We start from the raw sequence: 17,659 nt of genomic DNA, 5'->3' as shown, positions 1-17,659 counted from the left end.
CATATATATATAATATTAGTGGCAGATCACTCAATCACCAGCTTGCCTTTTTACTTAAAAATGTTTCTATGCTTACGCTTAAATTATTGTAGTTTTCAAATATTTGAGTTGTGGTATAGCAGATAAAATGAAGCCTCAAATCATTCTCTAATCTTAAGAACATCCTGGCAGAATTACGGAGACTTGTCCGTTAAAATTGATTTCCTCTTAAAAAAAGTAGACTTTTCTTATTGTGTTAAAAAATGATTTTATCTATTAAGTGTCTTTTCTTGTGAAGATCATTTCCTTTTATGACCCAGAAAGAAAAATGTTCTTTTTCCATCAAAGTTTTTATATCCACTATACTTTCTCATCAGTAATATATATTGCAAACAAAATGGAATATAATCCAAAAACAGTAATCTTTTTTAAATGAATACAGAATAGCTATCATTTCTAATACTAGTGATCTTAATTTGCAGCATATGTGTTGTTTAATTTTATGATGCTTTTTGACTTTAATAAAAGCAATCGATGGCAGACTTGTATGCTGAATCAATATTATGGAATAAGAAATCAGGATCTTTACACTGTAATTTTGAAAACTACTGGTAAACCATAGGCAATGAGCTTTTTTTAGACACTAAAAATACTTGTGGAGATTTAGAACTGAGGTACATGTTGTGTCTGTTATTGTTAGTGATGATGGTTAGGTTTGTTGGTTGTTGTTTTAACAAGACTACTCAAGGACAGTAGGATACAGTTAAATACCTTTCCACCTATTCACAAGGCTTTTAAAGTTAGACTTTATCTGACATAGATACTATCTGTATTGAATGGAAAAGCAGATTCTGATATTTTCTGCATTTGTTGCTAATTGATAGCTCATTGAACTATAATGAAATTAGAATATTTCCAGAAAAAAACAAAATATGTTAAAAGAGAGGCCAGGAATTGCAATTCCCTGCCTGAAATTATCATAACATCTTTCCTGTAATAGCAGAACAGAAATTAGGATGTCTTGAGTAAAAAGCTCACATATTTGGAGGAATAATTCTAAATATTGAAAGAATGTACTCGTAAAAGTAAAGGTTAGATTGGGTAGTTAGAAAATTCAACATGGGAGGCGGGGCAAGTTGGTGGAGGAGTAGGGTCCTCACCTCACCTGGCCCCACCAACTTACCTGGATAACTTTCAAACCATCCTGAACCTACGAATCCTACCTGAGATTTAAAGAGAGAACAGCCAGAACGCTATAGAGAGAAGGGTTTTCGCTTCTAGGAAGGTGGGTAGGAAGAAAGAAATAAAAAAGAATCAAGGGGGGAGGGGCCCCGTGAGGAGCCAGGCTAAGGCGGGGGGGAGGGGAGGCGGGGAGAGCTTCGGGACAGGAGAGCCCAGCCCGGGAGAAGCGGGAGCTTTAAAAATCTGCACCGGATTCTTCCCCGACCCAAAGGCGCTCAGCGGGGAACTCGGGCAGGACCGCAGGAGGGGCGGTGGGGCCTCCGGTCTCCCGGGGTCACTAACAGAGGAGGTGCGCCTGGGGAGAGCGCCCCACACCCCGCGGCCGATCTCGGTAAAGGGCTGGAGCGCCCGGCGGGGCCTCGGGGAGAAGCCGGGGGTCAGGCGGGGACTCCGGGTAGAGGGGGCTGCGCCCTGCTGCCTTCGGGAGCCGCGGGCGGGAGCACAATTCCAGGAGTGCAGGCCCCGGACCCCAGGGCTCCCAAGGACACAGCCGGGATCCTGAGCTCCCCCGGGACAGGTGGAGGCGGGGAGGGCCCAGGACAGCGAGGACACTTCTGTCGCTAGGCGCCCCCAAGCTGTGCAGGTCAGCGCCCCCCGCCCCCAGAGCATCCAGGCCCCTGCGGACTGGGAGCTGAGGTAGTTACTGCAGGAGCTGACTCCAGGGCTGGAGACCTGCACCCGCCAGTGGTGGTGTTCCTCCTGGTATCACCCTGTACCGGGGGTCGGAGGGGTGCCGCCAGGGAACAGGGACCTCACGGGGTAAACAGCTCCCACTGAGCCCGACACCTGCCAAGGAGTGGGGGGGAGTGGGAGGGTGGGGGGCATCTCCCCAGATGCACACACCTGAGAATCAGCACAGCAGGTCCCTCCCCCAGAAGACCAGCTGGAAAGACAGGGGAAGAACAAGTTCTTGACCAAGCAGGGCTGCAAAGCTCCAGGACTGAGTGAAAATAGTATATAGAATTAGAGGGTCCTTTTTTTTCCTTTTCCCATTATAACTTGTTTTTCTATCAGGCTAAAAATTTCCAATATTTTTTCTCTTTCCCCACCTTAACTACAATATTTTACCAGCTCTTCATTTTTAAGTTTTTTCTTTGTCGAATTTCATATTTTTCAATTACATGTCTTAGATATATTTTTCACTTCTGGATTCCCCTCAATTAAATTTTGGTAGATATATGAGATTAGGGTTTTTGTTTTTTGTTTTTTTGTGCCTCGTTTTGTTTTATAGTGGTGGAAGTTACTACCCTCCAAAACCAACATATACCCAGAACCAAGTGGAATACCATGTTGGTTGATTCTGTGAGATTATACTCTCTCTTTTTTCCCATTCTGCTCCCTCTTTTATCTCATTTATGTTTTGGGTGGTCAGTCTTGGGGCTTACTACAAGTATTGCTGGTTTATATAAATTTGGGACTGAGCATCTTGTAACATACAGAACTTAATACACTTAGAACCAAGAGGATCACTCTCCAGGACCCCTCAGGTAGACTAAATTCTCTCTCCACTACCACTTCCTCACCAACACCATCACCCACCTTTTTTTTTTTCTTTTACTTATCCTCTTTACTTTTCTTTCTTTTCTCCTTTTTATTTTCTCTTCATTTTTTACGGTTTTTGGCTTTTTATTTTTACTACTTTGTTTTAAAATTTGTTTTTCTCTTTAGAGGTCCTTTTATTTTGTTCTGTTCTTCTTCTTGTTTTGTTTTCTGATCTCTGATCTCTTCAGAATCAACTAGGGTGTATTTTACCTAGGTCATGGTTGAAATTTTTGACTCAGCTCGCTCATACACCCATTCTGCACTGGACAAAATGACTAGAAGGAAGAATTCACCACAAAAGAAAGAAACAGAAACACTAGTCTCTGCCACAGAGTTACAGAATTAGGATTTCAATTCAATGTCAGAAATTCAACTCAAAAGTACAATTATAAAGCTACTGGTGGCTCTGGAAAAAAGCGTAAAGGATTCTAGAGACTTTGTTACTGCAGAATTGAGATCTAACCAGGCCGAAATTAAAAATAGGTTAAATGAGATGCAATACAAACTGGATGTCCTAACTGCTAGGGTTAATAAGGTGGGAGAGTGAGTGACATAGAATACAAATTGATATGGTAAGGAAGGAAGCTGAGAAAAAAAGAGAAAAACAATTAAGAGCCCATGAGGAAAGGCTAAGGGAAATAAATGATATCTTGACAAGAAAGAATCTATGTATAATTGGGGTTCCAGAAAAGGCTGATACAGAGAGAGGACCACAAAGTATATTTGAACAAATCATAACTGAGAACTTCCCAAATCTGGGGAAGGACACAGGAATTCAGATCTAGGAGGTAGAGAGGAACCCCCCAAAATCAATAAAAACCATTCAACATCTCAACACTTAATAGTGAAAGTTGCAAATTTCAAAGATAAAGAGAAAATTCTTAAAGCAGCACAAGACAAGAGATTCTTAACTCATATGGGGAGAAATATCAGATTCACAGCAGACCTCTCCCAGAGACCTGGCAGGCCAGAAAGGACTGGCATGATATACTCATGGTACTAAATGAGAAGAACTTGAGGCCAAGAATACTTTATCCAGCAAGGCTGTCATTCAGAATAGAAGGAGAAATAAAGAGCTTTCAGGATAGGCAGAAACTGAAAGAATATGTGACCACCAAACCAGATCTGCAAGAAATATTAAGGGGGACCCTGTAAAAGAAAGAAGGAACCCAAAGAAACAATCCACAAAAACAGGGACTGAATAGGTAATACGATGACAGTAAATTCATATCTTTCAATAGTTACTCTGAATGTGAATGGGATAAGTGATCTGATCAAAAGATGCAGGGTATCAGATTGGATAAAAAAGCAAGACCTATCTATATATTGTCTACCAGAGACTCATTTTAGACCTAAAGACACGTCCAACCTGAAAATGAAGGGTTGGAGAACCATTTACCATTCAAATGGTCCTCAAAAGAAAGCAGAGGTAGCAATCCTTATATCGGATAAATTAAAGTCTATACCAAAGACTGTAATAAGAGATAAAGAGGGACACTATATCATAGTTAATGGGTGTATCTCACAAGAATACCTAACAGTCATAAATATTTATACCCCTAATGTGGGAGCTGCCAAGTATATCAATCAATTAATAACCAAAATAAAGACATACTTAGATAATAATACACTAATAGTAGGAGATTTCAACACAGCACTTTCAGCAAATGACAGATATTCTAAGCAGAGCATCACCAAAGAAACAAGGGCCTTAAATGATACACTGGACCAAATAGATTTTACAGAGATATACAGAACTTTCCATTCGAACGTAACTGAATACACATTCTTCTCAAGTGCACATGGAACTTTCTCCAGAATAGACCACATACTGGGTCACAAATTGAGTCTCAACCGATACCAAAATTGGGATTGTCCCCTGCATATTTTCAGACCACAATGCTTTAAAACTAGGACTCAATGACAAGAAGAAATTTGGAAGAAACACAAACACATGGAGGTTAAAGAGCATCCTACTAAAAGATGAATGGGTAAACCAGGAAATTAGAGAAGAATTAAAAAGATTCATGGAAACTAATGAAAATGAAGGTACAACCATTCAAAATCTTTGGGACACAACAAAAGTGGTCCTAATAGGGAAATACTTTGCAATACAAGCCTCCCTCAAAAAACTGGAAAAAACTCAAATACACAAGCTAACTTCGCACCTAAAGGAATTGGAGAAAGAACAGTGAGTAAAACCTCAACCATGCAGAAGAAAGATAATAAAGATGCAGCAGAACTCAATGAAATAGAGACCAGAAGAACTGTAGAACAGATTAAAAAAAAAAAAAACAGGAATTCATTTTTTGAAAGAATTAGTAAGATAGATAAACCATTAGCCAGCCTTATCATAAAGAAAAAAGAAAATATTAAAGTAATAAAATCACGAATAAAAGAGGAGAGATCACAACCAATACCAAGGAAATACAAACGGTCTTAAAAATGTATTCTGAGCAGCTATATGCCAACAAATTAAGCAGCCGAGAAAAAAAGGATGCATTTCTGGGAAACCACAAATTACCAAAACTGGAACAGGAAGAAATAGAAAATCTGAACAGGCCAATAACCAGTGAGGAAATTAAAGCAGTCATCAAAAACCTCCCAAGACACAGAAGTCCAGGGCCAGATGGCTTCCCAGGGGAATTCTATCAAATGTTGAAAGAAGAAACAAAACCTATTCTACTAAAGGTGTTTCAAAGGGTAGAAAGGGACAGAATACCTCCAAATGCATTTTATGAGACCAGCATTACTTTAATTCCAAAACCAAAGACTCCATCAAAAAGAATAATTATAGACCAATCTCCCTGATGAACATGGATGCAAAAATTCTCACCAAGGTACTAGCCAATAGGATCCAATAGTACATTAAGAGGATTATTCACAATGACCAAATGGGATTTATCCCCGGGATGAAAGAGTGATTCAACAGTCATAAAACAGGCAACATCATAGATCACATCAACAAGAGAAAAAACAAGAACCAACCATATGATCCTCTCAATATATGCAGAGAACGCATTTGACAAAATAACAACATCCATTCCTGATTAAAACTCTTCAGAGTGTAGGGATAGAGGAAACATTTCTCAATATCTTAAAAGCCATCTACGAAAAGCCTACAGCAAATATCATTCTCAATGGGGAAAAACTGAGAGCCTTTCCCCTCAGATAAGGAACACGACAGGGATGTCCAGTCTCACCACTGCTATTCCACATAGTACTAGAAGTCCTAGCCTCAGCAATCAGACAACAAAAAGAAATAAAAGGCATTTGAATTGGTAAAGAAGAAGTCAAACTCTTCCTCTTTGCAGATGACATGATACTGTACATAGAAAACCCAAAAGACTCCACTCCAAGATTGCTAGAACTCATAGAGCAATTCAGCAATGTGGCAGGATACAAAATCAATGTACAGAAATCAGTGAATTTCTATATGCTAACATTGAGACTAAAGAAAGAGAAATTAAGGAATGAATCCCATTTACAATTGCACTCCAAACCATAAGATACCTAGGAATAAGCCTAACCAAAGAGGTAAAGGATCTATATCCTAAAAAGTATAGAACACTTCTGAAAAATTGAGGAAGACATAAAGAGATGGAAAAACGTTCCATGCTCATGGATTGGAAGAATAAAAATTTTGGAAATGTCTATGCTACTCAGGGCAATTTACACATTCAGTGCAATCCCTATCAAAATACCATGGGCTTTCAGGGCAGCCCCAGGTGCTCAGCAGTTTAGTGCCACCTTTGGCCCAGGGCCTGATCCTGGAGACCTGGGATCAAGACCCGGGATTGAGTCCCATGTCGGGCTCCCTGCATTGACCCTGCTTCTCCCTCTGCCTGTGTCTCTGCCTCTCTCTTTCTCTGTGTGTCTCTCATGAATAAATAAATAAAATCTTAAAAAAAAATACCATGGACTTTCTTCACAGAGTTGGAACAAAAATCTTAAGATTTGTATAGAATCAGAAAAGACCCTGAATAGCTTGAAGAATATTGAAAAAGAAAACCAGAGCCGGGGGCATCACAATGCCAGATTTCAAGCTGTATTAGAAAGCTGTGATCTTCAAGACAATATTGTACTGGCACAAAAACAAACACATAGGTCAGTGGAACAAAATAGACAACCCAGAAATGGGCCCTCAACTCTATGGTCAACTAATAATATTCGACAAAGCAGGAAAGAGTATCCACTGGAAAAAGGACGGTCTCTTCAATAAATGGTGCTGGGAAAATTGGACAGCCAGGTGCAGAAGACTGAAACTGGACCATTCTCTTACACCATACACAAAGATAAACTCAAAATGAATGAAAGATCTAACTGCGAGACAAGAATCCATCAAAATCCTCTAGGGGCAACACCCTTTTTGAACTTGGCCACAGTAACTTCTTACAAGATACACCTATGGAGGCAAGGGAAACAAAAGCAAAAATGAACTATTGGGACTTCATCAGGATAAAAAGCTTCTGCACAGAAAAAGAAACAGTTAACAAAACTAAAAGACAACCTGCAGAATGGGACAAGATATTTGCAATTGACATATCAGATAAAGGACTAGTATCCAACATGTATAAAGAACTTATTAAACTCAACACCGAAGAAACAAAAAATCCAGTCGTGAAATGGGCAGAAGACATGAATAGAAATTTCATCAAAGAAGACATACACATGGCCAACAAGCACATGAGAAAATGTTCCGCATCACTTGACATCAGGGAAATAAAAATCAAAACCACAATGAGATACCACCTCACACCAGTGAGAATGGGGAAAATTAACAAGACAGGAAACCACAAATGTTGGGGAGGATTTGGAGAAAGAGGAACCCTTTTGCACTGTTGGTGGGAATGCCGACTGGTGCAGCCACTCTGGAGAACTGTGTGAATATTCCTCAAAAAGTTAAAAATAGACCTGCCCTATGACCCAAGAATTACACTACTGGGTATTTACCCCAAAGATACAGATGTAGTGAAATGCCAGGACACCTGCACCCCAAAGTTCATAGCAGCAGTGTTCACAATAGCAAAATTGTGGAAGGAACCACAATGTCCTTCAACAGATGAATGGATAAAGATGTGAAATATATTAATGGAGTATTAGAGATGTGAGATATATAATGGAATATTAGCCATCAGAAAGGATGAATACCTACCATTTGCTTCAATGTGGATGGAACTGGAGGGTACTATGCTGAGCAAAATAAGTCAATCGAAGAAGGACAATCATCATATAGTTTCACTCATACGGGGAATATACGAAATATTGAAAGGGATTATAAGGGAAAGAAGGGGAACTGAGTGGGAAATATTAAAGAGAGACAAACCATGAGAGACTTCTAACTCTGGGAAATGAACAAAGGGTTGCAGAAGGGGAGGTGGGCAGGGGGTGGGATAACCAGGTGATGCGCACTGAGGAGGGCACTTGATGGGATGAGCATTGGGTGTTATACTATATGTTGGCAAATCGAACTTCAATAAAAACAAATGAAAAAAAAAAAGGAAATCTTAGGAGGCAGCCACACTGGAAATATTTAAAAAGTCACTGAATTATACACTTTACAGTGATAAAATGTAGTTTATATAAATGATAACCTCAATAAGGCTATTTAAAAAAAAGAAACTTCAACATGATCTCAATATATGCAAAAATATAATAATCTTCATTTCCTAATAAGTGAAATGAGAATTGTGCTTCCTAAACACTACTTAACAAGATATGGTAAAATAAAATTTGGTAAGTTATGAATGGCATGAGTGTCTTAGGAATGATATCTTATAGAGGTGCATAGTATTTCCTTTATTTTCTAGTTGGTTTCTTGAGATGTAACTTCTAATATTTATATAAGGCCAAAATCTTAAATATGAAATGTTTTTAATGTTTATTATGAATGTAGGTAAAAATTTACTAAGAACATTTTTAAAAGGAATATTTTTAGAAGTCTGAACTTATAAAATAACCCAGTTTCTATGGAATATATTTATAATTTTTCATTTACCTCTATTCTGAAATATGTTTTATATTTGGATTTTCATTTTTCAGATTGTGATTCGATTTTTTTTACTTAATCAAAATCAGAGATATATTATTCCTTTGGTGGTGATGGTTAAGAAATATTATATAAAGGTTTACTTTGTTAGAAGATCTGATTACTAACATTTTCTGTAATATATGAATCATAGAAAATTTGTATTGAGATTTATTAATGAGCCTAAGATATTTAAATCTTTTGCCATAATTATGCATCTTGCACTCTGTATGCCACAACGGTATTTTGAAGTACTATACTTTGCATTTTGCTTCACAAAAATAGTTGATCTGATAAATTCCTTTTTGCTAGATGCTGTCATGTCCGTCTTTTTAATACCCTCCTTGTTCATTATAAGTGCCATTAGCCATACTGCCTAATGAAAGGTACCTCATATCAAGTCTGATTACTGCTCTAATGTTTTCCAGGCGTGCTTGGTGATGAGCCTGGCATATGAAACAATTTCCTACAGTAATGAAACTAATTAAAGTAGGCAGTCATCCACATACCACTTTCTAATGAATTATAATAAGCTCATTAATCTCAACCACTCTTATTCCAAAAAGTCCATTGATGGGACCTGTATGTAAGAGTAAAATTCTCAGCCTTAACATGTACAACTTTTACAGAATCTAAGAAGACTTTGTGAACTTAGGTTTAAAAAATTATAAACTGCTGATCAATTCTCTAAATGAAATGTATGGCTTCTAAACTCTGCCCAGATTACTTATTGGCAAGATCCTTTTCTATTTGAGTTCTCCTATAATTAACAAAAGAAAAATGATTCATTGTATAATAGTAACTCTTCAGTACCTTGAAGACCAAAATTGAATGAACATACTCCATATAATTTTTCTAGAGATCATATGAAAATGATTGAGTGCTTGAGATCAAGTGATAAAAACACAGTCTGTTTCCTCTCCAGAGAGAGCTTAGTGTATCTGCTCAAAATGTCAAAACGTAATAATAATTTTTTGTTAACTCTTCTTCAAATTTGTGAGGTGCCCAATGAAACAACATAAGAATTATTATTCCATTCAGTTACAATAGTTTGATAATATAGACCAATCGTTCTGGAGATAACTTTACCGTCAAAGAGATAGGTTGTTAAACATAGCATATGGAGAAACAGTTTCAGAACTACCAATGTGATTAGTAAGAAAACATATTTTTCAGGAGGGTGGGGTTTATTCAATTTTCATTATATTTTGGTGTTTTAAAAATGTAGCAGTTCCCTTTGAAGCTCATCACTACTATGACACACATGTGAATTTCTTACTTACAAAGTTAATTATAAATATGTACATCTTAAAATTGATACAGAATGTTAGTAATGGGTTAACTGAAAATAGGCACATTTTAATTTATGGAATTAACATATTTAAAATTGTTCATTTATGAATTATTAGCTAATATTTCATAGTTTTTTAGAGAAAATGAGGTTGGGTATTCTGTGCAGAGTGTTTTCTTTTATAAAAAGAAATGTCTTAATGTTTGGCCTTTGTAAGTATAGATGTAGTGAAACTATCCCTGAATAAAACGTCTCCCAGTCTGGGATCAGATACAATTGTGGTGACCAGTTGCCACTGTATGTGATGATGATTTGGTTCTATGCTTGAGCAAAAATCAGTATCAGGGCTTTTGATACAGATTCCTCCATTATCTGGCTGTTTGGTCTTAAGAAAGTAATTTATGCAGCATCTAATTCAGTATATTCATATGTAAGGTATGGGGATTAGGCTAGAGAAGTGTATTCCAAATGTGTCAAAAATGTGTTTCAAATAATTTTTTAAAGATTTTATTTATTTATTTATTTATTTATTTATTTATTTATTTGAGAGAGAGAGAGAGAGAGAGCATGTGGGCACAAGCCTGCAAGCAGGTAGATGATGGACAGAGGGGGAGGGAGAGGAAGAGAACCCCAAGCTGACTCCACACTGGGCACAGAGATCCTGGGGCTGGATTTCACCACACTGATTTCAGGACCAAAATCAAAACCAAGAATGAGTCACTAAACTGACTAAGCCACCTAGGTGCTTCTCAAGTAATTTTTAATATAACAATTTAAATATTGTATGAAGTAGAACAATTTCCCTTTTAAATTTCAGTTCAATTCTCCTGAAATGAAGGAAATAGGTTTTTGGCTATCTGTCCTTAGTATTTTTCTAGCACTCATATTCTTGACAGAACTGATGGATCTCCTTGTAGTTTCTAAGACCCAAGGGTTATTCTACTGAACAGAAAAATGTAGCATGTCTTATTAAGAGAAGTGAATTTCTTAAAAGTTATCTCAAAGATAATAGGAAATTAAGAATTTTAGGAAAAATTTTATAGTTCTAGTTGACTTTCTTTTGAACAAAAAGGCCCTTTTGAAGAAGACTTGCTCTGGTTAGTAGGTCTAATTAGTCATATCTCTAAGAGCTAGCTCTACCTGGAATAAACTTTGCTAATATACTTTAATGTTGGTAGGAAATATGACTCATCATAGCATCCAACATTTATGAAATGCTTAATACTAATATTTATTGAGTGCTTAGAAGTCAGGCTGTCCTTCTAAATGATTTACATGTATTAACACATATTAGTCTTCATCACTCATTTAAATGTTTACAACATCTATATAAATTAAACAGCAATATTTTCTCATTTTTCATGTGAGGAAACTAAAGTACTTGGATATTAAGAAATTTCAGAAAGGTCAAAAACTGCCAGGTTGGTGAAAACATAGAGGTTTGGAGAGAAAGACCTCTATGCCTCTTCCCATGTACCTTTCCATCTGGCTGTTCCTGAGTTATAGCCTTTTATAATAAACTAGTAATCTAGTTTGCACAGTTTTTTCCTGTTCCCCTTGTTTGATGATAAGCGTTGCATTGATAGAGGGTGAATGCAGTTGATTCAGAACTTGAGAAGAATGTTATAAACAAAGCCTGAAGACTCTTTCAGTTGGAAAAGCTATAGGGAATCCCATATTCCCTTTAAGCAAATTTAGGACACATAACAAATATATTTTATAGAAGATTAAACCAAGAAGGCCTTGATATAAGGCCTACTTAAATTCTACTCTACTTATTATTCATCCAGCTTAATGGCTATTTGTGTGAATTTTTAAAAGACTTGATTAATCTGGTAGCAAGTTATTTTTTGAAGTTGAGAACAAAAATGTCCCATTGCCAGAATTTCCTGAACACCCTTTCCAAGAACATCTTAAACAACTTTACAAAATAACACCCATCAAGGATACTAGGAATCTGTGAGTGGCATTCCCCATACCTGACCTTCAGAAATAATACAAATCAAATTCTGATCATTATCTTAGTCATCTCAATGGGCATGAAGGTCTTGGAAGTCTGTTATCAATTAAATGTCTGGGTAAATACTTTTGTTAGTGGGCAGAAGGAAAGGGCCGGAGGTTTTATGTTTTGTTTTTTTTTTTTTTTTATCATTAGTGCGGACTTGACTGAGGGGAAGGATTATTACATCTTGAAGATATTATTTTGCACATATTTTAGTACATTCAGCAGTTACATGTGGAAGGACCTTAAGAATGAGTTTTCCAATAATGCAAGGATTTAAATGCTGTGCATTTAGGTTTAGAGATAAAGATAGGCCATGAGCTATACTTCTAAGAGTGCAAGAATATTGCATTATTATCACCTAGAAGTAGTGCTCACAGCTGAATATTTACTGGAAGAATTCAGACCTGACTTAATAGAGATGGTTTTGGATCAACTCAGACCAGAAAATGTGTGGGTTGCAATAGTTTCCAAGGGAAAACTGATCACACAGATCACACAGTTTTGTGTAGAACCCAGTACAAGCAAGAAGATGTATCAGATGAAAAGGCAAAATGCTGACCTGAAATGGGAAATTAAAACTTCCAATGAAAATGAATTTATTCCTACAAATTTTAAGATTTTTATTATTAGGAAAAGAAGCAGCACCATATTCTTCTTTTAATAAGGATACAGGGGGATCCCTGGGTGGCTCAGTGGTTTAGCACCTGCCTTTGGCCCAGGGAGTGACCCTGGAGTCCCAGGATCGAGTCCCACGTCGGGCTCCCGGCATGAAGCCTGCTTCTCCCTCCTCCTGTGTCTCTGCCTCTCTCTCTATGTCTATCATAAATAAATAAATAAATAAATAAATAAATAAATAAATAAATAAATAAATAAATAAATCTTTTTAAAAAATAAGGATACAGCTATGAGCAAACATTGGTTCAAACAAGGTGGTAAGTTTTTCTTGCAAGACGTTTGTCTCCACTTTGAATTTTTCAGCCCATTTGCTTATGTGGAACCCTTGTACCATAATGTAGCCTGTTTGTACCTTGAGCTCCTCAAAGATGTTGCAATGAATATGTATATGCAGCAGAGCCAGCAGGCTTGAGCTACCTCTAAGATACCATCTACAGGATGTATCTCTCAGTGAAAGGTTACAATGACAAGCAACTGATTTTGCTAAAGAAGATTATTGAGAAGGTGGCTGGCTACCTTTGAGATTGATGAAAGTACGTTTGAGATTATCAAAGAGGCAAATATATGCTCATACATTGGAAAATGTATGAATGGATTAATTAATCAGTAAATCTCTGGCAAAACAGACAACTTAAAAATTGCATCTACACATAATCTATTGGACTGTAAGACCTCGCTTCCAGCACTTCCTACCCTCTCCCTTATTGAGTTTTCTCCTGATTATTTGACATTATTTCTATTACTCATCTTGGATAATTTGGAACCAGGACAGTTGCTTTGATATCAGAATGTATAAGTTCAAATGAAAACTCCATTACTTATTTTTGTCCACTGCTTAAGTGTGTGACATTGAAAGATGTATTTAAGCCTCTCTGAGTTTCAGTTTTCTTATCTCTTCAACATAGAAATTAATATCTACTCATCAGAATTACTGTACTAGCTAAATTAAGTGTGTTTAAAACACCTAAGATTGGCATATTGTAGATATTACATAGCATTTTGAAATGTCAAGACATAGGAGCCAAACAGGCCAAATACTATTGCAGGGTAGTTCTAGAAGACTGAATATATTATTTACACATTTAAAGCATTAGTTTTTCAATGGTTAATCACAAAATACAAGTTCCTAACTTGGAGTTATTATAAGGGTCACATAAAGCAATGTATCCAGAATGCCTGACATACAATTAAAACAAAATAAATGTTAACTGCTTCTTCTAGTAATAATTTTCCTTTCCTTTAAATGTTTTCTTATTCCATTGGTTTAATATCTTGGGGGGAGAAAAGGAAGACAATCTACTGTCTCATGGTTGAATATGTTTATTAGACTGTTTTCATATAGTTTTCTATAAAATATAAGCATCATTTTTTGCCAAATAACAATATAACTCATATTATCTTGAACACTGTGCTGTTTAAAGTTACTACTGTAGGAAGTAGAAAATTTAGGTCTAACAAAAGTTAATTTGTTGAATCTGTATTTTACAGGCCACTGGCAATTGGAAGACTATGATAGGGAGAAGATGTATATTGTATCTCTGTATTCATAAGTTCCTGAATAGAAAGAAACACAATTCAAGCATTTGAAAAATACATTGGAGAAGATTAGTTTGAAAGTAGGATGTGCATGAGTGAATGGATATATGTATCAGATGTTGGATGATTGTAAGCCTTGCTGTAAAAATATCTAAGAAGCAAAGTTTATTGTAATCAAATTCTCCATTAAAGGCCAGTATATTATTAGAAATACACTATTGTAGAAAAATAAATGAAACCAACACTAAACAAATTAAAAAACAAACCTATCATTTTATTTCCAAAACCAACACCCCAGAGATTGTACTTTGTTTCTGATATTCTGTCTTACATTTGGGTAGGGAACACTCTTCCTGAAAGGAAACCAGTGAACTTCATGTGGGTTACCACATATAAGCTAGAGGGAGCTCTGCATTCCTCAAGATTCCTACTCTTCAGTATAAGATTAGAAGTTCTTCGTTGACTTTTGAAAACTCTTAAACCACAGTGCCTTAAATTTACAATTATGTATTTTTAAATCAGATGCATTATACCTGGTAAAAGCTATTTCAGACAGTAGTTGAGCATTTTCTTAGAAGACTTGGGACAAAATTTGTAATTCAGTTCTACTACCAGCAACTCAGAAATGCTATTATCTCTTTCCTCTAGCATTGTAGTAGCTTCCTAACGGTCATCCTCACTTCCTCTCTTACAATTTTATCCTCTCTTTATTTCCTCATTCTTCCAGATTTATGCAAATATTCCTACTAAATGTTATATCCCTACTAAAAACCCTTGCCCTTGAAATAAAGTCTGAAAACCTTCATTCCCCTTGTTCTTAATATAAAGTATAAGAAGCACACATGATTTGACTGATTGGACAGCATTATTGAGTGCCATTCTGTCCCTTTGTATTTCATACTCATCTATACTAGGTATCTTTTATGTCCTTGAACTTTCTGTGTTTCCTTTTATCCTAGTCAAGATATGTTTTATTTTTCTTTTCCCATAGCAAAATTATAATCATCCTTCAGATCTCATCTTAAACATTACTTAATCAGAAAAGACTGAAGTGGGTTTCTCTAGAACCTAGTAGTTCTTTTCCATAACATTATCATACTTTATAATTCTGTTCCTTGCACTAAAGGGCATGGACATTCTTTTTCCATCTTGTTGGCTGCTGTATTCTCAGATCCTTGTCAAATAGTTAGCATTTAATAGTCTCTTATTTCTAAATACCCTACTGAATAAAAGATATTTAGAGTAATGAGTTATGGGATCCCTGGGTGGTTCAGCGGTTTGGCTCTGCCTTCAGCCTGGGGCACGATCCTGGAGTCCCAGGATCGAGTCCCACACCAGGCTCCCTGCATGGAGCCTGCTTCTCCCTCTGCCTGTCTCTGTGCCCCCCCTCTCTAATGAATAGATAGATAAAATCTTTAAAAAATAAATTAATTAATGAGTTATAAGAATGCAAACTGATGCCAGACTCTTCCTATAGGTTAGGCATATAGCCTGACAATGTCAAATTCTTACCTCATTGATTTTCTCCCCATGCAGACAGTCTTCCTTAGTATAGAACTACCAGCTTAAAAAAAAAAAAAAAAAAAAAAGGCAGCCTGATACTCCCCTGAAGCCTTGGCTTGGTTGTGTGGCCAGAGGGAAAATTATGCCTTTGATTAAAATAATACTTGTGCGGGAAAAATATGCTTCCCACTATTAAATCCAGCTGACTGAGAGCACATTTTTTGGATTTGTATTGCCCTGCCTACAACTGCAAAGGGTCAAACCCAAGAACTAGTGCCTACCCTTTGAGAATGAGTGAAACTAACATAGAGAGTATCATGGTCTTTGATTATGTTACTATGCTGCTGAATTAACTGAGCCTGGAATCACCTGTCCCTGGTTATCTTGTTTATGAGATAATATATATCTTTTCTGTTTAAGCTACTTTTAAAAGGCTCTCTTTTATTACTCTTAAAAGCACCCTAATTGATAAAGATGCCCTCAGGACTTGACTTTCCCTGAGTCCCTCTTACGTAGTTAATCATTGTCTCCTGTTGGGATTGGGAAGTCTATGTTGTCTACTACTCAGGGAGGACAAGCCTCTCTAATCTTTGTTTTTTTTCCAAAAAGGTGCAGGTCAGGAATCCCAAAAAGGAAGGCCAAACCTCACTATCCTTTTGTGATTCCCATCTAAATGATCTCTGAGAATATTTCAGGTTCATTAATGATTCTCAAAATAAGAAAAATCCCGAGATAGTAGAAGTACAAATATAGTCATTTGTTTTTATTGTACTTGGAGGCTACATGCTCTAGGGAAATCTGAAAACTTTGCATGACTAATGCCAAATGGATACCAGGAGTTAAGGAGGCCCATCTTATCCGCCAGGACTTTATTTATTCAAAAGTTGAAAATGGGAGCCCATGGAGGAAGGACTTTTTCCATCCACTTAGCTGCCATCTGAAAGGACAAGTGTCAAAAGACAGTAGGCTTCTACAAGTTGATATTCATTCAAATGATTCTCCTAGAGTAGTATTGAACTTCTGGAGGCTCTGGAAGCAAGACTAATGATCAGGAAGTTTCCTTGCACAGAACTACTCACTTTTTACTTTGTTAACATACCTTAAAAAATAGCCTAAATCCACTGATTTCTAAATATGTGTGATCTTCAAGAAATCTTGAACTCTTGGAATCTAGAATAGAGTATTTTTTAAAAAATATTTTATTTGTTTATTCATGAGAGACACAGAGAGAGGCAGAGACACAGGCAGAGGGAGAAAGCAGGCTCCATGCAGGGAGCCCAATGTGGGACTTGTTCCCAGGCTGGGATCACACCCTGAGCCAAAGGGAGAGCTCTGCTCCTGAGCCACCCAGGCATCCTGAGAGAATATTTCTTATAATACTGTTTATTATCTGTAGAACCAGACATTGACCTCAACTCAGAAATTAGTCATTCAGCAAACATGCAGTCTCTAAACCTCCTTTGTAAATGTATGTGTGACTGTGGAATCTTGGCTACCAGGGTTTCTCTGAGCTACTCTGGTCTCCTTTAAAATCCTAGTAATACCACCTAATTCATAAGTCTTCTGTAAAATCACATCTAATGAAATGATGGAGATATTGCCCATGAAACTAAGTAGGCAGTCTTCCCTTACTTTAGCAGAAGTTAAATTTGGAAGATTTTTTTCTGTAAAATATGGAATATTAAAATTAGGGGAGGCTGGGTGGCTCAGTCAGTTATCATCTGCCTCCAGCTAAAGTCATGATCTCAGGATCCTGGGATCAAGCCCCACATCCAGCTCTCTGCTCAATGGGGAGTCTGCTTCTCTCTCTCACTCTCCCTCTGTCCTTTCTCTCTCGTCTCCAATAAATAAGTAAAAT

At 36.9% G+C, this 17,659-nt stretch overlaps 1 protein-coding gene and 1 pseudogene across 2 annotated transcripts in view; both read left to right on the top strand.

The window, feature by feature from the left end:
• The window catches only part of LOC129501926 (insulin-degrading enzyme-like), a 51,169-nt pseudogene extending 37,797 nt beyond the window's left edge, over nt 1-13,372 (top strand).
• The window catches only part of CCSER1 (coiled-coil serine rich protein 1), a 756,597-nt gene that overhangs the window by 613,553 nt on the left and 125,385 nt on the right, over nt 1-17,659 (top strand). The window lies entirely within an intron of this gene.

Source organism: Nyctereutes procyonoides, unplaced genomic scaffold (assembly GCF_905146905.1).
Source record: "Nyctereutes procyonoides isolate TBG_1078 unplaced genomic scaffold, NYPRO_anot_genome, whole genome shotgun sequence".
NCBI lineage: Eukaryota > Metazoa > Chordata > Mammalia > Carnivora > Canidae > Nyctereutes > Nyctereutes procyonoides.
The sequence above is the reverse complement of the archived record's forward strand: the minus strand, read 5'-3'. Positions and strand labels throughout refer to the sequence as shown.